Genomic DNA, 27667 nt, shown 5'->3' with positions numbered 1-27667 from the left:
GCAAGACTAAACGATCATGGGAGAAAGCCATGAATTCTATGCGTTGCTTTCCCCACCGGAGTTCCTCTGTTCTCCTTGATCAGTGAGCTCGGTCTGGCTGGTGGTCTTGCCCATCTTGCTGGAGGGGCTGTTGCCGTGATTCTCACGTGTCTTTGCGGGAGGCGGAACTGCGCTGCCCTTGCCAGGGGCGGGGCTAAGTCACCTGCTCAGGTTCGGGCGCTCGGAGCTTTGGTTCCCTGCGCGCTTTCCGTAGAGTCCGGAGGACAGGAAGGAAGATGGCGGCCGCCCAGTCTCCGGACGGAGGAGCCAGGGGCTGGGGCCCCACTCCTCAGTGCGCCCTCGGGGATGAGCCGTCTGTCCCTCCCGTCTCCCTGGTCTCTGGCCACGCTCTGAGCTCACCTGGTCTGTGACCAGGCCTTTCTCTGGCGCTCGGCCCCGTTTGGAGTCTCCAAACCCTGCAGATTCCAGCCGTGCTGCTTCTCCCAGAGCAGGAAGGTGAGTCTCCCCGGTCTGCCTCTTGTGGGGTCTGTGCTGGAGGAGCAGTGGCCCGACTGTCCCTCAGATCGCAGTTTAAGGTCACCCCGAGCTGAGACTCCTCGGCTCCGTCTCTGTAGTCGGCTTCCCGCTCCCATACCTGGGGGCTCTGCGACACTCAGACACCCCCGGTCTTACCCCGCGGGTCCTGCGACCCCACTGTCTCTGCAGGGGCTGCACCCCGCTAGCCGCTGGAGCAATGTTCCTCAGACGAGCCGACTTCTAAAAGTTGTGATTTGTGCTTGGAGGCTCCGCTGCTTGCCGGGAGCCGGCCCCTCCCACCCCTGGTCTATCTTCCTGTCACTTCGGATTCACGTCTCCGCGCGTCCCGCCTTCCAGAAAGTGGTCGATTTTCTGTTCCTAGAGTCGCTGCTCTTCTTCTCTTCCATCTCCTGTTGGGTTTGTAGGCGTTCGGAGTGGTTTGACAACTGTCTAGCTCAACCCCTGAGATCAGGCTGCTGCTGCTCCACCATCTTGCCTCTCTCCTCCTCTTTATACATAATTTTGAGGCACATTGTTACACAGGTCACTGCAAACAAATAAAATAATAATAATAATCTGTTCATTGTGGTGGATGGTAGCTTTACAGAGTAGATCGTCAGGGAAAGCAACTGCTTACTTGAATATCAACAATGTGCCCATCTGGTGCTTTCCTGCCTTTTAATATTTATTCCTTTTTGAACTCTACGTGGGATGGCCGCAGGAGGGAATTCAGTCTTGTGATCTTGAGGTTCTGGAACTCAGGTTGAGGATGATGGAATGGCTCCTGACTTACCGGTAATGTCATTGAGCCACTCTGCTGTTCATTGCTGCTCTGCTGGAGACGTCATGTCTCCTGGTAAAAGTAAACGCCTGTTCAGGTAATCGCACTAGTAGAATCTCTGTTGCACATTGCGGTCATCACCTGGATAATGTGATCTTTTATTTTGTCTTGTAAAAAAAAAAATGTTTCTTTTTTCTCTTCTATGCATAAAGTTAATTAAGGAACTCTGGCACTTTACTTCCTGGACAATTCTGCTTTGTTATAAATAGTATTTTTTATTTTAGAAGATTATAGATTTACAGAATATTTGTGAAGGTATTTCAAAGAGTTCCCATATATTCTGCACTCAGTTTCTTCTAATGTAACACCTCTAATACAACATTTTATATAAGTATCATACTTTTGTCACAACTTCTTCCATTTTTTATTATGTTGTCAGAATTAACAAAATAATATTAACACATTATTATTAGCTAAAATCCATGATTTGTTCAGATTCCCTTTTGTTTCTGCTTTTACCTAATATCTATGATTTGTTCCAGGATCTCATACAGTATTCCACAAGACATCACATGCCCACTTATCATGCCTCCTCAGTCTTTTGGCTCTGACACTTACTGAGATTTCCTTGTTTTTGATGACTTTGACAGATTTTTAGGACTGTGGTTCATATTATTCTGTAGAATGTTTTGTGAATGAGATGTGTCTACTGTTTTTCTCATGATCAGACCTGGGGCTCTGGGTTCTCTGAGAAGATCACAGAGGTAAAATGCCCTTCCCATCACATTATGTCAGAGGTATGTATTGTGAAGATGATGTATGACTGTTGATGTTGACCTTGATCACCCAGTTGAGGTAGCGTTTGTCAGTTTCTCCAATATAAAGTGATTCTCTCCCCCGACTTTTCCATACTGTTCTCTTTAGACGAAGGTCACTACATATAGTCCACACTGATGGGGTGAAGAGTCATGTTCTGTTTCTTTGACGATGAACTCTCTATATAAATTATGGAATTCTTCCACATGGGAGATTTTGTGTTTTTCTTTATTTAAGAAAATATTTGGTAATTTCCATAACATAAAACCACATAACTGTGGTTTTACGGAAATTACCGAACCACATAACTGTGGTTTTATGGATATTTATCTTATAATTTGGATTATAATGCAGTACTACTTTATTAATTTTGTGGCTGAAACTATTGCAATTGTGGCTACTGTGAGTGTGTTCATTTGGCTGCAGAATCTTTTTGACTTGCTCTCTTTTCTTTGTGTGTGCGTGTGTGTCTGTGTGTCTGTGCGTGTCTATGAGAGAGAAATTTTTGAGTCCTTCCCCACTCTCTGGCACTGTCAGATGCTCTAGGCATACTCATATATTTTCTGTCTCAGATACAGCACTGTCATTTCTCCAAAAGTCCCTGGTTCTTTGTTGGAGAAGGGTATTAATAAACAATATCTCTGAGTTACGTGTGCTTGTTGCTACTAGGGTTTTATTATTTGGGGTCCCTCTCATCATACAAAGGAAAGTATGTTTGTGTGCTTTGTCTTGAACATATCAAGACATATTTCTATAATGTGGCCATCTCTGTCTGTGTTAATCTGTGTATGAGTCCATACTGATGTTTGCAGCTCTATCCCACTCCCATATGCATTGTTGCAACTTTCTCTCTTTGATTTTCTGTAACTTCTCCAACAAAAGGATCTAGCTTCCCACCATCCACCACCATTAATTGTTCAATACAATGTACAGAAAGAGAGTTTCAGAATTAATCCCACCCCAATGGGGGAAAACAGTGACTTTTTAAAATTTGCGTACTTGAAGTTACATTGTTTACGCTGTAAAGTTCTATGAGCTTTGAGGAATGCATAATGTCATACATTCACTCTTAGAATACTCTGCACACACACAAAAAATAGAACCTTGGCAACTTCTGATTTGTTTACCAGGGAAATAGTTTTCCTTTTCCAGAATGTTATTGTTATGGACTAAATGTTTATGTTCCTGAAATTCTATGTGATGAAGTCCTAACCCTTAGGGATGATGGTAATAGGAATTGGGGCCTTTGGAAATGATTAAGCCTTCCTGATGGGATTAGTGCCTTCCTTAGAAAAGACACAAGAGCTTGCTTGCTCTCAGCCATGTGAGGAGATGGTTAGAAAATCTCCATCAGCGTATCAGGAAGTGAGTTCTCTCTAGATACCCAGTCTGCCAACACCCAACTTCTTAGACTTCATAGTCTCTAGAACACTGAGAAATAAATGCTTATTGCTTAATCCATCCATTCTATTGTATTTTTGTTAGAAGAACAGAAATGTAAGTAGAGTGTTTCAGACTACCTTACTAGTATGTATGTGACATTCATCCGTGGCTTGTCATGCTAGACAGCCCGTTCCCTTTCGCTATTCAGTAATATCCCAGTGTGGGAGGTCCATCTCTTTGTTTATTTTTTTTTTACCTATTGAAGGGCATCTTGGTTGCTTTCAGTTCTGTCAATCAGATAAAACTACTGGAAATATTCATTTTTTAAAAATTTTATTTTATTTTAGAGAGAGAGAGACTACACGAATGGGGAGAGGGACAGAGGGTAAGGAAGATTCACATTCCCTGCTGAGTGCAGAGCCTGACACAGGGCTCCATCCGTAAGACCCTGAGATCAGGACCTGAGCCAAAATCAAGAGTTGGACACTTGACTGACTGTGGTCAGACCTCCACCCAGGTCCTCCTAGAAACATTCATTTTTATGTGGACATAAGTTTTCAAATCTATTGAAAGTTACCGCATAATGCACTTGCTGTATGGTAAGCTTACTGGTTTGTAAGAAATCATCCAAATGTCTTCTCACATGGCTATGCCATTTTGTACCCCTACCAGCAGTGAATGAGTTCTGTTGCTGTGTATTCTCACCAGCATTGGGCATTGTCGGGTTTTCCATCCTAACTTTCTAAGGGGCACGTTCTAGAACTTCATTTCTTTGACTTGCATTTCCCCAGTGACGGATGATGTCAAGCCCCTTATCCTGTGCTTGTTTGCTATCTCTTTGTACTCTTCAGGGACTTACCCATTTATATGTCTCATCTACTTTTTAGTTGAGTCTGATGTTCTTGTTAATTTTGAGAGTTAGTCACTTATTTTACACATAAGCCCTTTATCAGATATGCATTTTGTATATGTTTATTGAGTTTGCTGTTTGTCTTTTGATTCTTTGACACTGTTTTGTGGAGCAGTACTTTTTATTTTAATAAAGTCCAGCTTGGGGCATCTGGCTGGCTCAGTCAGTAGAGCACGGGACTCTTGATCTCAGAATTGTGAGTTCATGCCTCACATTGGGTGTGGAGTCTACTTAAAAAAATGTAAAAAAAAAAAAATTTAATAAAGTTTACTCATCAGATTTTGCTTTCATTGATTGTTTTAGTTGTTGTATCTAAGAATTCATCACCAAATCCAAGGATACTTCTGTTTTCTCCCATAGTTTCTCCTGTAAGTTTTATAAGATTGCATTTCATATTTATGTCTGTGAGATATTTGGGTTAATTTTTGTGAAAGATACTAGTTCTCTGTATGAGTTCATTTCTTTCCCCATAGACATCCAATTTTTCCAGCACTGTTTGTTGAAAAGATTTTCCTTTCCTCATCTAGTTGCTTTTCCACTTTTTTCAAAGTGGTTCTATTTTTGGAACGCCTTTTGTGTTCAATTGACCTATGTGTCTTTCCTTGTATAGATACCGTATTGTCTTGATTACTGTGGTTTTAGAGTAAGTCTTGAAATGTAATAGTGTCAGTCCTTCAGCTTTGTTATTCCTCAGTATCCTGTCTGTAATTCTAGAATTCTGCCTCTCCACGTAAACTTTAGAGTCAGTTTGTCAATATCTATAAAATAGCTTTCTGGGGTTTTGTTCAAGGTTGTGTTGAATCTATAGATTAATTTAGGAAGAAAAATGACATTTTACCAGTATCAAATCTTCCAATTCATAACTGTGGAATACCTCTCCATTATTTAGATCTTTGACTTCTTTCATTGATGTTTGATATAATTTTGAACTTAACAATTCTTAATAAATTAAAGTTTAGTTTAAGGGTTTTTTCCACGTGCTTTCCTAAAATAAATGAAGCAAAATTCTGGGCAATATTAAAATAAATGTCCTAGTCTTATGACCATTGAGGGGCTTATTTAAAAGTCTTCAAATATCATCCAAGTTTTCTATCCCCATGCGTCACCTCAGGGGCAAAGGGTCATGAAGAGTCATTAGAGATTAAAGATAACTCTATGGAGGTCCTGGGAAATGGTGTTTCTTATTCACCAGTATCTTCCTCTGCCTAACCAAAAGACTGCTGTTTGTTCTTCCTGTTTCCCCTCGCCCTTTGGATCCATCGGCCCGCTTTGTGCTCTTGTCCCTCTGATGCCCTGCCTCTATACCATGGACAGTGTTATCTCATATTGTCCTTTACAAATAAACAGGAAGCAATTTTACATTGTACCCTTAGATATAAACCTTCTTTTCTAAATGGGTTTTACATTAAATAGATGAGATGATTTTATTCCTACTAAAAGGTTAAGAGTTGCAAACATAATTTTATTTTTTTAATTTATTTTTTAAAATTATTTTTATTAACTTATAATGTATTATTGACCCCAGGGATACAGGTCTGTGAATCTCAGGCTTACACATTTCACAGCACTTACCGTAGCACACACCCTCCCCAATGTCCATCACCTAGCCACCCTCTCCCTGCTCCCACCCCCCACAACCCTCAGTTTGTTTTGTGAGATTATGGTTTGTCTCCCTCCCAATCCCATCTTGTTTCATTTTTTCCTTCTCTTCCCTCCAACCCCCCTACTCTGCCTCTTAAATTCCTCCTATCAGGGAGATCATATGATAATTGCCTTTCTCCAATTGACTTATTTCGCTCAGCATAATACTCTCTAGTTCCACCCGCATCATCGCAAATGGCAAGATTTCATTTCTTTTGATGGCTGCATAGTATTCCATTGTGTATATATACGACATCTTCTTTAGCCATTCATCTGTTGATGGACATCCGGGCTCTTTCCATAGTTTGGCTACTGTGGACATTGGAGTGCATGTACCCCTTCAGATCACTACATTTGTATCATTAGGGTAAATACCCAGCACTGCGATTGCTGGGTCATAGGGTAGTTCTATTTTCAACTTTGGAGGAAACTCCATGCTGAGAAACATAATTTTAATTGTCACAACATACTCCTTTGCAAAAATAGGTAGATTATAGATTATTTTAGAAGAAATGTGAAATGGTTTTTGCAGTCTTATAAGTTGTTATGGCACTATTTTCCATTCATTATGCAAGGAAAGCTGCATTAGAGGGGGATAAAAGTAAAATTAGAAGCTTAGAAAAGAGGACAGGTGTCAGTGATGTGAGGTTGTGGGGTGGAAAGAAGCTGCAGGTAATTTTGAGCAAATACATGACGTATCAGATGGGGGTATGGCTATTTTGTTGTTGTTGTTTGTTGTTTTTTTTTAAGTTCAGGATCTTCCTATTTGTTTAATCTGAAAACATGAGAACTATTTTGTGTGAAATAAGAGTCTAAGAACAAAGCTCTCTGAGGAATTTAAATGATTACAATGGATCCCTGCATGCTTAGAAAAATTAGTATTCTTGCTAGATACTGGAATTTACAAAGTATCATTATTGTAGACATGTACCAACGTAATTTGTGCAGATAAGTTGTTTGTAAGGTTAACTCAGATCAATACACATACATTTCTATAATCTCTTTCCAAAAATTCTACTTGAGGGATCTTTTTGCTTAGCTTAAAAATCACATACAGCCTATGGACTCTATTATGCCATTTATGCAAACCATACAATTGCATAATGAATAACCCTATCTTAAAATGGATAAAATTTTTACTGTTTTCAAAGTAAGAACAAAGTTGAACAACTTCCCTTGTGTCTTACACAAAATGCCCTGGGAATTTAGTAAGGAAATTATAGAATCTGATTTTCCAGATGAAGAAATTCGTATTTAAAGATATTGAAAGAATAGCCAGTTAGTGGTGATTATGAAACCAGCACACTTGTCTTAAAATACTTCTTTCAAAACTTTATACAAACATCCCATTTTTTGTTTTGTACAACATACATAGCTAAAAATCATTGGCTTTATTTTGTCATTAAATAAATTAAATTTACTCCTATAATTTGTTTTTATAATATTTTTTATTGTGGTGAAATATATAAAACAAAAATTTCTATCTTAACCATTTAAAGGGTACAATTCTGTGGCACTAGTTACGTTCCAAATATTGTACAACTACCTCCACCATCTATTTCCGAAGGTTGTATTACCCCAAGTAGAAACTCTGTATCCAATAAGGAGTAACTTCCCATTCTGCCCTGTACCCAGGAAACTAAATATTACTAGGTAATATTTAAATATTACCTAGTAATATTTAGTTTACTAAATTTAGTTTACTAATATTTAGTTTCTAAATGCATGAATTTGTCAAGATTTGTGTAAAGGCAATCATGTAATATTTATTCTCATTGTGCCTGGCTCATTTCACTTAGCATAATGTTTCAAGGAGCATCTTTATTGTAGCAAAAGTCAGAATGGCATTCCTTTTGTGGCTGAATAAATACTCCATTGTACACATACACTACATTTTGCTTATTCTCCATCTGTTGATGGACTTTTGGTTTCTATCTTTTGGCTACTGCAAATAATGCTGCAACAAACATTGGTGTACATAAATCTGTCAGAGTCCTTGTTTTCTGTTATTTTGGGCACATAATGTAGGAGTGGAATTTTTGGGTCTGATGGTAATTCTGCGTTTCACTTTTTGAGGAAGTACCCAACTCTTTTCTAAGTGGCTATGCTATTTTACATTCTCACCAGCAATGAGTGATGCTTCCAGTTTCCTCACATTCTTATCAAACTGATTATTTTATTTTTAGTTTTCTTTTTAAAAATTATGTTCATCCTTTTTGATGTGATGTAGTATCTCATTATGGTTTTGAAATTCATTTCCCTAATGACTAACAACATTGAACATTTTTCTTGTGCTGCATGATGACCCATTGCATATCTTTTTTGGAAAAAAGGTCTATTCAAATCCTTTGCCCATTTTTAAAATCTGGCTGCTTGTGTTTGTTCTTGAGCCACAGGAATTCTTTATATAAACTGTAATCATATATATGATTTGCAAATATTTTCCTCTTATGATAGTGTTTTTGGTTGTGCAAAAGTTTTTTTTTTTTTAAGATTTTATTTACTTATTTGTCAGAGAGAGAGAACACAAGTAGGCAGAGAGGCAGGCAGAGAGAGAGCAGGCTCCCCGCCCAGTGGAGATCCTGATGAGGGGCTCGATCCCAGGACCCTGAGATCATGACCCAAGCTGAAGGCAGAGGCTCAACCCACTGAGCCACCCAGGTGCCCCGGATGTGTAAAAGTTTTGAGTTTTAAAGATGTCCAATTTATTTATTTGTTTTGTTGCTCATGCTTTTGCATTGTATCTAATAATGTGTTGTCGAAATTGAGGTCACGAGGATTTATTCTTATATTTTCTCCTTAGAACTTTATGGTGTTAGTTCTTCTATTTAAGCTCTTGATCTGTTTTGAGTTAATTCCTATAGATGGTTTGAAGTAGGAGTCCAACTTCACTCTTGGCCACGTGGAGATCTGGTTGCACAATACAAACTGTTGAAGACCCAAATTTTCCCCCATTGAATGGGCCAGGCACTCTGTCAAAATCACATGGTCATCAATACATGGGTTTGTTGGTATACTCTCAATTCTATTGTATTTTTCTACTATCCATCCTTTGTCAGTACCTTACTATTCTAATTATTGTAGTTTTGTATTAAGTTTTGGAATCAGGAAGTGTGAGTCTTCTGTTTTTTTGTTTTGTTTGGTTTTGGTTTTGGTTTTTAAGATTTCTTTTGATTGTTTTGGGTCCTTGCAATTCTATATGAGTTTAGGATCAGTTTTTCCATTTCCGGGGGAAAAAAAAAAACTGTTGCAATTTTGGTAGGGATTGTGTTCAATCTGTGGCTTATTTTTCAATTGATATTTAATAATATGAAGTCTTCCAAATCCATGAACATGGGGTCCTGTCATTTATTTATGTCTTAATTAATTTCTTTCAATGATGTTTTATAGTTTCCATAGGGATTAATATTTAATCTCCTGAATTTATAGTAATCTAGTTTAGAGTGTTACCGACTTACCTCCAGTAGCATATGAAAATTCTACTCCCACTCAACTCTCTTTCCCATTAGTGTTGTTGTTATTGCAAACATCTTTATACATTGTGTGCCCAGTATATGTGCATTTGTAATTTTTATGATGTTTTATGCACCTGACTTTTTATTTGAAAGAAACAAAAAATAGCGTCACAGACCCCAACTACAGTAATACAAAATATGAAGTTTCCTGGACCATTTTTCTTTACTTCCTTTTCTCTCTTTTCCATCAGCTCTTGGAGCATATTTAAGACAGTGGTTTAATTCTTTGTCTAGTAAACTCAATATCTGGACTTCCTCAGGGGTGTTGTTCACCAACTGATTTCATTCCTAGTTCAAACTTTCCTAGTTCTTTTTATGCCACATAACTTGCTTAGTGTTGAAAACTGAGAGTTTGGACATTATAATGGGGCAGTGGTAGAAGTCAGATCATTTCCATTCCCCAAGGTTTTCTGTTGTGTGTTGTGTCTTGAAGATCTACCACTCTGTGCAGGGACTTGATGCTACAGCTGTTTTTGCAGATGTTGCCTTCCTTTCCGGGTGTGGTAATTGAGGCTGTGCTCCTGAGCTGGCATTCTGCTCATGCTTTTCGTGAATGCCAGGAGAGAAGACACAACACCACAAATCTCTCCTAATCTTTGCAGACTGGTTCTTGTGGGAGCTGCACTTCACCATGAAGCCAGATCTGCACGGAGCCCAAGATCTGCCTAAGGAAAAAGCACAAGGACTTCTAAGACCTTTTTGGAACCTACCTAGTGCCCTGGGACATGCTTGTGGATTTTTAGATCCTTTCTTAGGGTGCTGTGCTTCTGATGTTCTGACCCAAGTGGCTCTCTCTTTCTCCCAAGGACTTAGATAGTCTGTTGTGGGTCTCAACTGTATCTTTCGTCCAGGCGTCTGTAGTGTGTTCATCTAGTTTACAGTATTTTCAGTTAATGCCTTATGCTTCCTCAGCCTGGGTGAGAGCCAAGGTGGGCAACACAGAGAAGAGCACCTCGTGTTGTCCTCTGGTAGCCCCAGACAGACGGAAATGGCCTTGCACGATAATCTGTGACTGGATTCTGCTTTGCTGTCTTTGGAGTCAGCGACAGGGCCCCTCACTGAGAACATGATCCATGGCCTTCAAGACTACAGTGGGACCGTGAGGGGCTGGAGCTTGGCTACCATGACCTTTCTTTTAATGCGGGGTTTGCTGGGTTGCTCTGAGCCTTTGACTGTTTTCAGAATTCTAACAAAGTGTGTTCTGACCGTTTCTCCTTGCTGTAAAGTGTTTTGCGAGGGACAAGAGCTAGCAGCATCTGTCCTCCCAAGGAACTTGTCTCACTCATATGATACAGTTCGCTTTTGCATTCTGTCAACCCTAATGACAACTAAAGTCTTCATGTTATAAGGTTTTAGGTAGATATAATACAGGATTATGAACAAAAATTTGATTTTTCCTGAACTAAAATAAAAATTGAACTTACTGAATTTATCAAGAAACTCATCAGCATTATACTCATTTCCATTATTGGCTTTTGAGCCATTTTGACTAATTTCCTTTTAGATAACATCTGTGGCATTTTTTATTATTTATTGTTTTTTTAAGGTTTTTATTTAAATTCTACTTAGTATAATACTAGTTTTAGGTGTCCAGTATGAAAGATTTTTAATGTCTCATTTCTGGTTAGGATAATAATTTAATACTGTAATAATTTTATTCTACAATTGTAAATTTATAACTATTGTATTTTATATAATATATGATTATTTTGTTACTCTTAAAATTTTCTTACAATTTAAAATAAGCATTTTTTTCGAAGTGTTTTAAATGTACTAGTTTTAGTGGTCTTCACTGGTCAAAAGCTACTAATAAATATAAGATATTAGGCATAAGAGAACTATCTTCAAGATGCTAATACATAGAGGATATGATAAATACACCATAGGGAAGTTCTGCCTCTTACACCCACATCCAACCTCAGAATACTTATTGTACTTTTCCTATAAGTAGGTAATTTTATATAAAATTTTCTAAAATATGAAAAAGTACAAGCAATAAAGAATAAAAAGAAAAATCACTCTTTTTTGTCTCAAAAAATAGTAAAAATAATGAGAGAAACCATCCTGCTCAGGGCAGGCTGAGTTTGTGTTTCTCAGCTATAGTCCAGGAAGGGATGCTAAAAGAACAAAGACCACACCAGCGGACAGAAAGCAGATAACCATGGCCCCTGGTGACAGCCCAGCAAAATCCAGCAAAGCGTATTTCTTCAAAGTGGGTGATGAACCTGAAGGTGCAGCCCTCCTTCACAGTGGACTAGTGCAGGAAGTTTCCTTAGACTTTGTTGACCATTCATTCTAGAACACCTGGCGCATGTCCACATTCTCCGGGAAGGCAGGGGGAAGGAGCTTCCGTGCTGTGAGTGAGCCAGAGTGCTGCTCCCACTCTAAGGAGAAGTAAAGGTTAAAGTGTCCCAGGCATACCAAACTGTGGGGTGAGGAAAGATTTCTCTAGCCAGGCACACTGCTCTATTCCTCATCCGGATCTGTTTTCTTTTGCAAATGGCTCATTCAAGAAATACTAGGCAAGAAATGAAAAAAGAGCTAGCCTCTGATCACTGTACAGAAAGACCCACGCCAAAGGGGATGAAGATAGGGAAACACACAGGGCAACAAAGAACACTCAGCTGGTAGCTCTTGCCAGGGAGGCAGATGACAGTCAGGCCCAAATATGTGGCCATGAATTAAGAGAATGAAATTTTAATGAAGCAGTTGCGTTTATAAAATGGGAGAAAGATCCTTCGTGCAAAAGCTTAGGGAAGACTGCACAGAAGCTGGGCCATGGACTGGTAGAGCTCAGCAGGGAGGGGAAGGGACACAGCTCTCCCTGAGATGGCGTCGCGGCAAAAGCTAAAAAATCCAAATGAAACAGCACCACTGAGAACTCAGTGTGTGAGAAAGAGGAAAGGACTCAGAAACATGAGTATACCAAATTAAAAATAAATATATAGTTAGAACATATTGTGAATAAATTGCACAGGGAGAAGCAGTGTGAATACAGAATTAAAGCCATAGCAAATAGTAATAATAATAATAACTACAATTGTAATTTAAAGATTATTTTTAAGAAATATGAGAATCTTTACAGTATACATTGAAAAAAGAACAGGGCACAGAAATTCTGGAAAAATTACTGCTTCACTGAAGTAAGGACAGAAGGCCTTTGGGCATCAACTCATACTATTCGACTTGTAAGAAGGAAAATACTGAGCTGGTGGTACCCTTCAGTGCTGGAAGAGTCACAGTGCAGACAGTGACATCAACTCAAGTGTCACCCAGTCTCTTGCAGCCAACCCGACTGTCACTCATGGAAAAGGAGGACTCAGAAATATTGGAGGTACTCTGGGAGTATGGTTGCAAGGAGCTTTTCTGGTAGAAAATACCAGGCAGAAAATGTTGCTGGCAAAGAACTAAAAAAAAAAAATGGGGGGGGGGGATTAAAAATATTTAACTGTGCGGTTAAGAGTTACTTGAAATGGACACTCATCTTACATGTGGAATACAGATGTTGCAAAAGCTGAAAGCGTAAATAGCAAAAGTTGAGAGTTTGCCAAGAAACTGAGAGATAGCCAGGGTCATATAAATCTATTTATCTTCAAAAGGAATGCACTAAGGAAAAAGGAGAAAAAAATCTTACACATGATTGACAGTGGAGGGTGAGGAAAAAAAGTCCTAGAAACATATGAATGTCCTCATTACTCACCAAAGCGGAACAATAGATATTATGTGAGAAAATAAAGAATTAGTATAGTTATAGAGAATTAATATTATGGAAATAATTATAACAAAAATAAAATTTCTATAATTAGATCAACAGAACAGAAAACAAAACATATGAAAGCAAAATGAACAAAAGCACAGGTCAAGCAGTGAAAACTCTTAAAAAGGAAAAATAGAAAAAAATGTAAAGTGTAAAATTAACAGTGGCTATATGTGTCCAATCTATAAAAATAAACTACCTAGACTTGCCTATTAGGGGTCAGGATTCCAAAATAATATACCTTCGTAAAATTCATCTATCCCCACTGAAATTGACTTATAAGTATTGAAAGTAAACAGAAAGAAAACAGAAAATCACAAACCTTAATCCCACAAGAGGTTGAATTCAGGAGAAAAGGCTATCAAGAGATCAAGACAGAGCAATTAGTGAAAATATCTAAAATCTATATTGAAAGTAACAATGCAACATTTTTGGACAGCTAGGACCCAATAACATGGCAATGTCCTAATGCAAAAATAGGAGGAAATGTAAAGGTAAATGTATGGGAAACAGCAGTTTACAGTAGGGATTGACTAATCACTGCTCACGAGCCGGCGTCCTCTGCCATCCGATTTTGTGAACAGAGTCTCGTTGGCACACGGTGGTATCCTTCTGTTTGTTTCCCAGCGGCCTTTTTTGGGCTGTGAAGGAGCTAAGTCATTGCAACACAGCCTGGATGACAGACAAGCCTAGGGTAGCTCTGTCTGATCCTTTATGGAAACGGTCTGCCGGCCCCAGTCTACGAGACTCACCCATGATGGCAACTACAGAGAGGGGGGAAGGCACAGCCCCCAAACAAAAAGCACTAAGTAACAGGATGCTGTAAATTATTATTATATTGTATATACTAGGTATATTATGTATAATGTTATGTATGCATCCTATAAGTTCAGAAAATACACACCAAAAAAAGCAGGGAACAACAGAGTGGCTCTCAGATAAGCGACCCACTCTTGGATTAGGCTCAGGTCACAACCATCTCATGGTTCCTGAGATCCTGCTGAGTCCGGCTCTATGCTCAGGGGGAGTCTGCTTGCATATTCTCTCCTTCTGCTCCTCCCCCCTGCTTGCCTGTGCTCGCTCTCTCTCAAATAAATATATAAATCTTTAAAAATATTCAGAAAACACATTCTCTCATAGTGCCAATCATCATTTTAAGAAGCAAGAAACTGTAATAAGGCTAAAATTAAGCAATATATTCAGCTAAGTAGAAAAAGACATTGACAAATTCTCTCATTACAGCTCAATACCTTAAAAAATTCACAACATAATCAGAAAACAAAATGATGCTACTACTTGGGAATTCAAAATATTTTCCTTAAATAGCACTTGGGTCAAGTGGAAAACCAAAATGGAATATTATTGGGAATCTATAGAATAACCATTAAAAAACCAACAATATGTTAAAACCTATGGGACATAGCTAGAGCAGAGCCAAGAGAAAGTCAGTCTTTTTTTTTTTTTTTTCAATTTATTTATTTTCAGAAAAACAGTATTCATTATTTTTTCACCACACCCAGTGCTCCATGCAAGCCGTGCCCTCCACAATACCCACCACCTGGTACCCCAACCTCCCACCCCCCCGCCACTTCAAACCCCTCAGATTGTTTTTCAGAGTCCATAGTCTCTCATGGTTCATCCCCCCTTCCAATTTACCCAAAAGCACATACCCTCCCCAATGTCCATAACCCTACCCCCCTTCTCCCAACCCCCCTCCCCCCAGCAACCCACAGTTTGTTTCGTGAGATTAAGAGTCACTTATGGTTTGTCTCCCTCCCTATCCCATCTTGTTTCATGGATTCTTCTCCTACCCACTTAAGCCCCCATGTTGCATCACCACTCCCTCATATCAGGGAGATCATATGATAGTTGTCTTTCTCCGCTTGACTTATTTCGCTAAGCATGATACGCTCTAGTTCCATCCATGTTGTCGCAAATGGCAAGATTTCGTTTCTTTTTATGGCTGCATAGTATTCCATTGTGTATATATACCACATCTTCTTGATCCATTCATCTGTTGATGGACATCTAGGTTCTTTCCATAGTTTGGCTATTGTGGACATTGCTGCTATAAACATTCGGGTGCACGTGCCCCTTTGGATCACTACGTTTGTATCTTTAGGGTAAATTCCCAGTAGTGCAATTGCTGGGTCATAGGGCAGTTCTATTTTCAACATTTTGAGGAACCTCCATGCTGTTTTCCAGAGTGGTTGCACCAGCTTACATTCCCACCAACAGTGTAGGAGGGTTCCCCTTTCTCCGCATCCTCGCCAGCGAGAAAGTCAGTCTTAATATACTTAAAGAACTAAGAATGAAAGTAAAAATACAAGAATTAAATGTGTGGGGATGACAGAGTGAATGGTGACTGAGCTTAAGAAGTAATTCTATTAATATAGACCTTGCTGGGTGGCCTGGGTGGCTCAGTCATTAAGCATCTTTCTTTAGCTCAGGTCATGATCCCAATAGAGCCCCACATCGGGCTCCCTGCTCAGTGGGAAGCCTGCTTCTCCCTCTCCCACTTCTTCTGCTTGTGTTCCCTCTCTCGCCGTGTCTCTCTCTGTCAAATAAATAAATAAAATCTAAAAATAAATAAATTAATTAATTAAACAATCAATATAGACCTTGCTGCTCTAGCTACTTTAAAAAAATAAGTTTTTTATTTAAATTACAGTTAGTTAACCTACGGTGTGATATTAATTTCATGTGTACAATATTGGGAGTCAACAGTTCCATCAGTGCCCACCGATCATCAGGCACCTGCACTCCTTCATCCCCTGCAGCTGTTTCCCCCATCCCCGTCTCCAGGACTTCCAGATTTCCAGTCCTCTGTGCTTTGTTCAGATTTGGGAGAACAGAAATGAAAGTGCCTGGCTCACCCTGGAGGGCCGGGGGTTGTCAATAAGCAGATAATGTGGGAGTTGGTCTTTGAGGAGGTGATCATTTGTGTGGCTGTTGGAATATGAAGAGAGGTATATTAGGTAGAGAAGGAAGAGGAAGGCGTTGTGGAAGACACGGGAAAGAGTCTTCTAATATACTTTTCTCAATTGCATCAGAAGCACTTTGAAAACCAATGACAGAGTTAATGTGAATTTGTCTCCTACAGATAGCACTAAACATATAGGTGTTTTCTCCCAGGAAAATGAGCAAGGATGCTTGACACAGATGTAAGCTCTTATTACAGAGAGATTAATGTTGCCTTTTCACATATATATAATAGTATTATATTATATTGTATCTATATTTTAGATATATTGTATCTCTCTGTATCTTTCATACATATATATGTATATATACTTATACCAGATATATATATTTTGTGTAAGTGTATATACCAGATGTAGTGCGTGTATACATACACATATATGTGTATGTATACACACACACACACACACACACACATACATACCAGATAATATATACCTGGTATAAGTAGGTACTTATATTTTTTTTCTGAGAATAGTTTAATTGAGTAGTTCTCATTCCTAACTTTGTGTTAAAATTCATGAAAGAGCTTTTAAAAGTACAGATTTTCAGAACCAACTCTTGATGCATAAAATCAAAATCTCAGAGCCAAGATATCCAGAAGTCTATATTTTAAAAAGGAGGCTTTCCTGCGATTCTAATATGTAGGTATCTTTGGGATCCACCAGCATCTGCAAACAGTTAGAGCTAGAAGTTTGGCTGTATAATTTGATATCAGGTTTAGATAGATTCATTTATAGGGGTCATCTTGGGCAAAGTTAATGCAATCATCCCTAGTAACTTTGTTGCCTCCATGTATTAGCAAAAATACAATATTCACTGATATATTTTCTCTTAGTTATATTATTTGAAACATCTTTTGAGTTTTAATGTGACTATTTTAGTGATTTTAACTGAAATATTTGGGAGGGCATGACGAAACTTACATATAATATACTCCATAAACTGCCATGTGTGTTTCCTAGGACTTGTGATGAAGTCTCTTGACCATGAACATGTTCTCATTGAACTAACCCTTACTGTGTTATAGCTCATACTTACCCTTTGGAGAGTTGGACTGTATCTGCACATACACATACGCATCATATCTAGAACCTGGGTAGCTGCGGCATCAGTAAATATCAAAATATATCTGTAGTGTATATCTTGGAATTTGATTTATTTCCAGTTTTGTGACTGATGTCGAAGTTTATCAAAACTTTGCTACTCTGTGAATTAGATACCAGCTCAGACCTACAGGCCCACTTATGTACAAGCATGAGTCAACAGATAAATATAAAACATTCACACAGCTGCCTGAGTGTTGCATTCAGATAATAACTATTTTTAAAAAGGGAATGGAGTACCTATAAGTGCCAAATATGAGTGGTTTATTATTTATATTGTAGTTGTTGTAGTAAAAAAATGAATCTTGAATTAAAGAACACTGTAGTGCTGTTAAATGTTAATGAGGTATAATGCATTCTCTGAGTGAGCATTAAACATTGATAACCACTTTATATCTACGCAAGGCCTTACACACACAGCATCACGTCTTCTGGAAGTATCCACATGATGAAATTTTTGAATGAATGAATGGCAAAGTGTGTGACCAGATTCATATTTCGAGTTTCCTAATTGCATTACCTAGGAAGACTTTAAAAAAGATTAGTAAGAAGCCTACCTACTTGTCTCAACAATCATGACGTGTACTGATGCATCGTTCTATATATAGAGTTACTTGATTAATTACATCTTCTCATTTTATTGTAGCTTATGATTTACATGATATACTTTCATGTGTGGAGACCCCCCTGCCCCCCCAAAGTAAGCAGACCCACCATGATGAGTACAGGTCACTAAATTGCCTTGTCCATGGTGCTCAGTGTGAGAATGAGGATTACAACCCAATCTGCCAACTGCCAGGGGCATGTAAGAAATGAGATTCGGAAACTGAGTCCACACTCTAAGAGTGTTGCTACCATTGAATTAGATATATGAAAATCCAATTTGTAGCATGAAATTCATAAAATAAGCATGGCAGTGATGGGAGACACACTGTACCCAAGTGCTGGGGATGGAAGAGAGGCAGAGATGCCTGGGGGTGAGGTAGGGGATTGATTATGGGAGGTTCTTGGAAGAGGTTAATTTGAAATGTGGTCACCTTGTAAGTTCACCCCTGCATTTAACAAATATTTATTAAAATCCTGCCATACTCAAGGCTCTGGGCTAGGCAGTGTGTGTGCTAATGGAGTGAAACACATGTTCGAATTGCCCAAACCAACATTTCATCGAAACATCACTTAGAACTGAAAAGGAAATCTGTGAACTGAAGATACGCTCACGTATTATGTCACACTTGAGAGGAATATCCTATGGTAAAGAATTTGAGTCCAGGATTACTAAAGTTTTGTGGGGATCACGTCTATGCTGTTGCCTTCTTCTCTGGGGTGCAGAGGGCTGATCTGTGTGAACACCGTCTCCTACAACTCTCTTGTGGGAAGAAATAATGGATTGAGACAAGAGACTTAAGTGAACCCGAATTTTCAAACACCCATTAAAAACTGTGAGCAAACCAAGTTTTTGAATCCTATGAAATTAATGCGGTTCTGAGGTCCTCAGTTTTTTCCCACCACCCTGATCTGCTCTGCCCACCTACTCAGGCCTCAGGGTCCTGCTTTAATTTCCCCTGTTCCAGGAGAACTCTTCAGTTAAGTTGGCCCACAGGGATGTCTCCATCTCAGGCTTTCATGATTCTTACTCTGCTAGGAATATTGCTATCAGAGAGGGGTTCCTTGTTATGCTAATAGTGCATTGGAAAAAATACATAATCAGTTCATAAATTACAATAATAATAGCAAGTATTATAAACTTTTGTAAAATCATTCAATAAGAATTGTGATCATTTCACATTTGACTTACCCCTCGATGGAAAATTAGAAACTTTCTGTCATATGTCCCAGAGTGCCTGGCCCGAGGAGGAGGAGAATACTCCTTAGCAGACACTCAGCGTTTGGGAGAGATCCAACACACCATGTCTGTAAGATGATTTGATCAGGTATGAGCCTTAGACAGGCTCAGCCCTCTGTACAGAATCCCGTACCTCCTGCATCACACAGCTGGGATTCAATCTGTATTATCCAGCTCTCTCCTTAATAAATATTTGAACTGAACATATTATTACCACATTTGCTGTGGCTAGGTATGAACCACACTCATAATTATTACCAATTTAGGGGGTCTTGTATATTCATCTATTTCACTTTATTTTAGTAATTGACAGATTACTAAGTTTCTATGAATCCTATGAGAAAAAGAAAGTAAAAAGAAATCTCATTCCAAAAATCGCATATGTGATATTCTTGAATCCATTTATCTCCCTCTCATTTTATGAATGATAAAAGATTAATTTTTTGAGAAGAGCCTATTGAATAAAATGTATCCTTAAAAAATGATATCTTTGTGGAGTACAGTAGAAAAGAGCTCAAGGAAGAGAAATTAGACTTAAAATATAAAACAGTCCTAACCATTCACAGGATGCCTAAGAAATTTGAGCGTCTTATCAATTGCGCTCACAACTGCATTTCCGTAGCATAAAGACTCTGTGAATGTTTGATTAATCCTCCCACCAATTGCTGCTGTTGTAGCTAATGGTTCGTTCCAGCCCAAACATCAATTTCAGAGGATAGTTTTTATAAACACACCTAAGTTATTAGATTTATTTACTACCATATTGCAGTTACAACTGAGCAAGATCAGAATAATAATTAGAATGCTGTGTGTCTCCCACTTCACACTTTTCTTCCTCATTGAGTTGACTTTCCTATTTCCTTTAGCCGCTGTGGGTTTTGTCACCAGTGCCTGATTATATCTTTATCAAATTATAAACTCAGTAGATATCTCCCTCATGTCCCATGTGCTAAACATTTTCTTAAACTGACCTTTAATACTTCTTTCATTTCAAGTAGATCAGTGCACAGATGAGTCATTCTCTCCTATTATGGTCTCTACATTTTAATCACTTTGTAGTCCCAGAGATAAGGAATGGGAGTTGAGTGATAAACAGTAAGTATCACTAAGGTATAACAATGTGAGAATCAAAGGGACAGCTTTACTTCCAAATGGGACCTTTAACGCAGGTTATGAGTGAAATTCATGTACTTCAGTTTTGAGTGGCTAATATAAAACACCACAGATAGGTTCTAAGATATATGGAACACATTTATAGCTTTTTTTTCTTTTTAAATCTCATTTGATGCTTATAACTGTCTCATAAAATAATGGAGAAATTTTCATTATATCATTATTTTGAGTAAGAAGCTGAGACATGTAGTCCAAAAATGCTATCTGGATAATTTCATGCAATTAATTTATAAAGTGAGTTCAGAATGAGATGCTCTGGCCCTGAATTATAGGTCATTTGGTGAGTCATTTACTCCCTCCCCTCTTTCTAATAGGATTTTGTTAACATCATTAGAAACTCACACAAAAGTATTTATCCTCCCTGGGCGGTCCTAAATTTCAGCATCTGTGGAAAGGGATACTGGTAGCATCTGGAATGGATTATTGTAAGGATTTATTATGTAACATGTATAGAACACTGGGTGGACACTTCACACACAGCCTTCCAGGAATGTAAGGTGTTCGTAGGAGTAGAGTAGCGCTCACTTTCTATAAAAGATGGAAGCAGCTCTGCAAGTAGGAAATGAGGTAATGGACACAATTATTCTCATGACGTAACACCTAGTACACATTTTATGCACATTCATTTTCCAAAAAAGAACATCAACTTGGGATAGGGTTGGTTTTCAGATTAGGAAAAAAAAAATGTGCTTACTGGTGTGAATTGCCTTAGCTATTTTGAAGACACCTGTGTCTTTTTGGACATGTGAAGACATCTATGACCTCACTAAATCTACCCCAAACTCTGGGAAGTGAGAAAGTTTCCCTGTGTGTAAGAAACCAATGACATTGGTTTCTCTCTGAAATGCAGACAGACTAAAGAACCTTCTCAGGGTCACCCAACTATGAAGAGGCTGAAAAGAACGGGAACAGGGACGTTGTCTTTTTTCCATCTCCCAAAACTGCTAAGAAGGAGCTTCTGACTCTGTTGTGAGTGGATATATTATGTCAAGCGATCGCATGTTCACTTGGGGGATATAGAGTGTGAACACACACGGGGGGGCTGGAGATAAAGTCGCTCCTTTGGACCATGACTCTGGTGTGGATACATCACCTCTCTGCTTTGTGTCAGTGTTTCTAAATCGGGACTTGAAATTCTCCCTGCTGTTCACGAACACGAAATCATGCTGTCACATCTTACTTATATCAGCTGTCAGCTCCGCCCACACAGAGATGTGAGTTACTCACCAGCACAAATGTTGCAGAGGGTGACAGGTAGAATTTCTGGATGAACACTTGCAGAAAAAATATTTGGGACTCTTCAAGGACCATATTAATTCCACCAACTGGGGAAGGTAAAGAGAAAAGGCCAAGTATACCGAGCAAAGAGAACCCTCGAAGGTGACAAGATGGGCTTCAGTCTTGTTCTGAACAGGACAGAGATCACCTTCGACACATGTTGAGTATGTTTTAGATTGATTCTGACCCTCCAGAACACTCACACGCCTTTAACATCAGGGCAGGGAATTTGAGCATTGTGGAGACAACATTGGAAAGGAGAAAGAATTGTGAACTGGGAAACAATGGGACCAGTTTGGATCATCCATTGAGACCAGAAAAGGATGAATGTACGGCTTCATATATGTGGTTTTTGGTTTTCATTTATTACTAAGCAAGCCCATTTTTTATTTCCCTTGATGTATTCTCTAGGGCTTCTTTCTGCCTCTGGATCCTTCCCTAGAAGTCTTTCCTGGTATTTCACAAAGTCTACTCACTTTGTCTTTTTCAAGATTTCACTCTTTATTTATCTCCTCTTTATCCGGTTTTATTAATCCGGCCCTCCGAACGGGGTTCTTGTTAGCCTCCAAGTAGACCATCACAACCAGCCAAGAACTATTCCTACAGACAGACCCTGTGGCCAATTTTCCAGCCAATCACTCCTTTATCTTCTCCATTTCATGGTGAACTTCTCGGTTCCTTGCTTTAATTATCTTATTTTTACTCACTCCACAGTCCGTTGGAACTTTTTTTCCTTTCTTTCTTGAAAGCATCCCTAAAAATGCACTTGACAAAGTAAAAGAACAGAATGCTATGTTGGTGACTCTGATGGGCAGCATTGCTTGCCCATTGCCTTCTTTTTTCCCCCAAGATTTTATTTATTTTTGAGAGAAGAGAGAAAGAACACACTTGCACACATACTCCAGGACAAGTGGGACGTGGGGCGGGGGGTGGGGGGCCAGAGAGAGAAGCAGGCTCCCCATCGAGCAGGGAGCCCAATGTGGGACTTGATCCCAGGACCCCGTGATCATGACCTGAGCTGAAGGCAGACGTTTAACCGACTGAGCCATCCAGACACCCTCCGTCTTTTTTGAAAACTATTTTGTCTAAGCTTACTTGTTGTCTCAACTGTGTGTTTATCCCCCTGGAATATTGGCTGTTTCCTGTCCATAATTTTTTATAATGTCTTCAAATGCCTTAATTCCAAGTAGTTAAGAGCCTTGGGTGTGAGTTCTCACTTCTTTCTTCTGTTTCTAGCTTTCTCTCTTTTTAAAATAATCTGTGTATTCCGTAGTTGTGGAATGGTTGTGTAAATGGTTGTGTCCATTTACCAGTGACTTTCACATATGCATGTCCGTGTCTCTACAGGCCTGGACTGATAGCATTTCAGCGTTGACACACCTACCCCTTGTCCACATTTCATTTGTTTATATCATTGGAAGGTATCTAGGCAATGTTAGAAGCAAGTCATTAAATAACAATTCTGTCTTCTAGTTGGAATAAAATCCCATTTCAGTCTGTTCTTTAGTTGAAAAACTGGATTCTGGTAGCTGACATACCTTTCCAATGGACTAAGATATTCCAGTCTTCTAGAACACTAAAACAAGGTATTTTAGTATCCTGATAATATGGAAGATAACAGAAGAAGGGAAAAACGCAATAAATCAATTTAGAGATTAAATTAATAATTTTTACCTACTAATTAGGATTTAACTAATCCTAAAAAGGGAAGAGAAATAATACTACCAAAAAATATCAGAGTTTCTTTGTTTTTTCATGCTCAACTAGATATTCTGTATTGGAATTCTTCCCACTTGGCCATGAAATTCATTTTTATATTTTCTCTTTAGCTGAAGGTTGAGGGTCTGTGCATGTCCATAGCTTATAGTACAGATGAATGGGAGCAAATGTCTATGTGTCATATGTCTATAATCAGGACGCCTATCTAGAACATATAAAGAATTATAGCAGTCTCAAGGGGAAAAAAAAATTAAAAATGGCCAAAGGATGGGAATAGACATTTCTCCACAAAAGATTTACAAATGGCCAGTAAGTACATGAAAAGATGCTCAGTATCGTTAGCCATTATAGAATGAAAACCGAAAGCACAGTAAGGTAATCACCTTTTGCCCACAGGGATGGCCAGATTAAAAAACATCAGACACTAACAGGTAGTGGTGCAGCCATGGAGACATCAAAACTCTCACATGCTGGTAGGAATGGAATAGCCATTGAGAAAACAGTCTTACAATTCCTCAAAATGTTCAACACAGAGTTATCTTATGACCTAGAAACTCCACCACTAGACTGAATAAAAACATATGTGCACATGTAAACTTGCATATAATTGTTCATAAAAACCTTGGACTGATCAATGGGAAACCAAAATGTGGAGTAAGTGTATAGCTGAGTATTATTAAGTAGTGACTTTTTCTCAATGTGAATGAACTTTGAAAACTACGTGAAGCGAAAGCAGCCAGACACAAAGGTCACATACATGATTCCATTGATACAAAATGTCCAGAGGAGGCAATAGAGAAAGTAGATCAGTGGTTTCCTGGGGCAGAGGGATTACAGGGCGATCCCCAGGATACAAGTTTTCTTGTACGGATAATGAAAGTCTTTTGAAATAGACCGTGGTGTTGTCTGCACAACGCTGTGACTGTATTAAAACCTTTATAAGGTGAAGCAGAGAGATAGTAAATCAGGTCCAGGTCTTCCTTCTAGAGAAGTAGATATAAAACACTGGCTCCTCTTCTACAGCGAGGGCTACGCCCACTTCCCTGTCACACACCACCGTGGCCTCACCCCTGCTGGTGCACTGCTTCCTCCCGTCTGCGCCCTCCTATTCCCATGCATCTGCGTCATTACTACCATCTCTCCAGGCGCTGTCTCTACCAGCAGTTGGGCTGGGAGCTTCGTGTCTTCAGACCATTGGATACAGTCCAGAGAGCTGCATCTCTTACCCTCGCTGACTAGTACCAAGACACTTGCAGATAATTATGGGTCACATAGTGTTCGCTGTGTAATACATACATGTACTCAAAAACAAGCACACATACATGGAAGGTGCAGCAAAATTCAAAAAAGGGGGATTTAGTCCCAGAAGTTTTAACTGTTGTTAGGAAGCAAAACAGCTAAGTCAATTTCTACTGTGGGTTGGACTTAGGCTTCTGTGGCTTTGTTTTATTTTGGTTTTGATTCTGCCGAACCTCAATGCCTGCTAATGCTGTCTTCAGTTTTCTCTGATTTTCTTGTCCGTGATTGGTCTTGTTTTCTTGACAAACATAATGCACAAATCAGCAATCTATTAGAAATTCAGGGTCAGAGTGACTGTTGGTAGGGAAACTTATCACCACCACTCAGAAAATTATTGTCATTTCAGAAATAAGCATAAAATTCTAAATTAAGAAGGGGTATCTTCATTGGTATATCACTGCTTTTTGAATGTAGAATAATTCATCAGTGCCTCAAATCTGGTTTCTGGAATACTGATTTTCACTGTGAGCAGAAAGGTCTCTATTCTCAGGTGAAGAAAGGCTGGGTTCATTTTCTGCAGTAGAAAGAACAGTTTATGTGAGCTTGTTGGAGACCCCAGGCCCTGAGACCCCAGCCCAGCCCACCGCAAAGATATCACCAGAGGTTCTTGGTCTCATCACAAGAAAAGAATTCAAAGACAGACACACAGCACAGCTAACAAGCGACCCAAGGGTCCAAGTTTATCAAAGCAGAAGTACCCTCTCCCTGTGGGCCCTGGGGTTGAGTTTCTAGCTTTATCCACAGTTGTTAACAAGGCAGGGGGAGACATTTCTTACTTAGGGGTGGGGATTTCTTGGAAGTCAGGTTTCCTGCCTTTTCTGCCTTTTCTGGTCAGGGATTCCCCATTACGGCACCAACACGCACCACCAAGTATTTGCCAGGATCACTTTGCTTATGTTACTCTCTCTGCTTGGTGCATTCCTTCCTCGTGGCTTCCCGTGCAGAATCGCTGTGTATTCTGTATAGCTCAGATCACATATTCCTTCCTGCCTCTCTGTACATCCATTTCCCCATGGTACGTCCCAAGAATACCTAGTTTGCAAAACCCTTCTGTAAACTGTCGTGAATATATACAAGGACCTCAGCCCTAACCTTGGAGAATATAGAATATGGTAGGCCTACATCCATAGGTTATAAGGAGAAAGTGAAACCATGCACAACAGTAACAGATCAGGTGCTAAAGAAATGAAAGCAGCCAGTTTGCAAATGGCATGGCTAGTCATGACTGGATCTCACACCCCAACAGCCAGGTTGGTTGTTAGAGGAGGTCTGGTGCCACGCAGCAGACTCAGAAATGGAGCGCTCGGGCTCACACGTTCATAAAGAAACAAATTCTGCTGGATGTAATTATCAACGTGAAAGCGAGCTGTTCCCAAGTACACAGTCTCCTAAGACAAAGCACAGATATCAGTCACACTGTTAATGGTAGCTCAGTCATGTGTGAAGAAGAAAATAAGCAATTTTCTAGCATTTCTGGAGAGCTTCATGAGATTAACTGTTCAATTTCCTTTTCTTGCCTATTAAAAACACAAACCCACATATTCTGCAAGTCATAAGAGAAAAGGTCTTTATTAAACAGACTTATTTAAAATAGTCTCAACACCTCGTCTACATATTTGGGAGAGTAATGTCTTTGCGCCGGTTACAGGCTAATATAATGAACTACGCTGGCGTGGACAGGTCATTCTCTCTCCCAACCTCATAGTCATTCCTGATAAAAGATAAAATGGCTGAGTTCAATAGAAATACATTTTTTCAAGTGTGTATTCAGAACAAACAAAGGAATTGCAGAGAGTTTTTGGTCTCACATGTAGGATCTAGGGGGAGAGTGGGATGAAGACTGAGGTGGCTCTGGGAAGGATACTCGGGCAGTGAGGCGGGTGGGGGACAGGTGCCGAGTACAGAGCTTCCCACCCCTAACGTCTACATTGTCCATGACACTAGGAACAGAAGGAAAATATGCTCACCATCCTAAGGAAGGCAAAAGAAGATTCCAACCAAATGAGAGCCACAGCTGGCTACAGACTAAGTAGTTGAGAAATTGAAAAAAAAAAAAAATCCTAGATTGCTGGTACCATACAAGGGTCAGAATTTAGAGTATCTTCATGGTACATCACCTTTTTTAAAAAGCCTTAAAATGGATCTAGAACTGGAAAAACCCTTATTGCTTTGGAAGAAGCAAACTAAAAATACAACTGTAGAGTATTTTTTGCAGGGAAACTTGATAGAACATAACCTTTATGGATGATGAAGATAATAATGGAGAGAGGGAGAGGGATGGAGGCAGGGAGAGAGAAACTGAGATCCAGAGTCAAGGAAATAGCACCTTTTCCTGGGTCTTTTGGCCATCTGTGTGATTTCTTTGGAAAAATAATCTATTTAGGTTCTCTACCCATTTTCTAATTAGTAGGCTTTCTTTTTGTTTGGTTGATGATTTCCTTTGCTGTACATAAGCTCTTCATGGCAGAGGACCTGAGTGGACATTTTTCCAAAGAAGACATACAAATGTCCAACAGACACATGAAAAAAATGTTCAACATCATTATTGTCAGGGAAATAAAAACCAAAACCAGAATGAGACGTCATTTTACAATTCTTAGAATAACTAAAATCAAAAAGACAAGAAATCACAAGTGTTGGTAAGGATGTGGAGAGAAGGGCACCCTTGTGCACTGCTGGTGGGAATGTTCGTGGGTGCAGCCACCGGAGAAACAGTATGGGGGTTCCTCAGATAATTAAGATAGAAATACCATATTATCCAGTAATTCCACTGGTGGGAACTTACCCAAAGAAAATGAAAACACTAACTTTTTTTCTTTTTTTAAGATTTTATTTATTTAGCACAGAGAGAAAGAAAAAGAGATCACAAGTAGGCAGGGAGGCAGGCAGAGAGAGAGGGGGAAGCAGGCTCCCCGATGAGCAGAGACCCCGATGCGGGGCTTGATCCC

This window comes from Neovison vison, chromosome 11 (assembly GCF_020171115.1).
Source record: "Neovison vison isolate M4711 chromosome 11, ASM_NN_V1, whole genome shotgun sequence".
NCBI classification, from domain to species: Eukaryota; Metazoa; Chordata; class Mammalia; order Carnivora; family Mustelidae; genus Neogale; species Neogale vison.
This window is presented reverse-complemented; position numbering follows the sequence as displayed.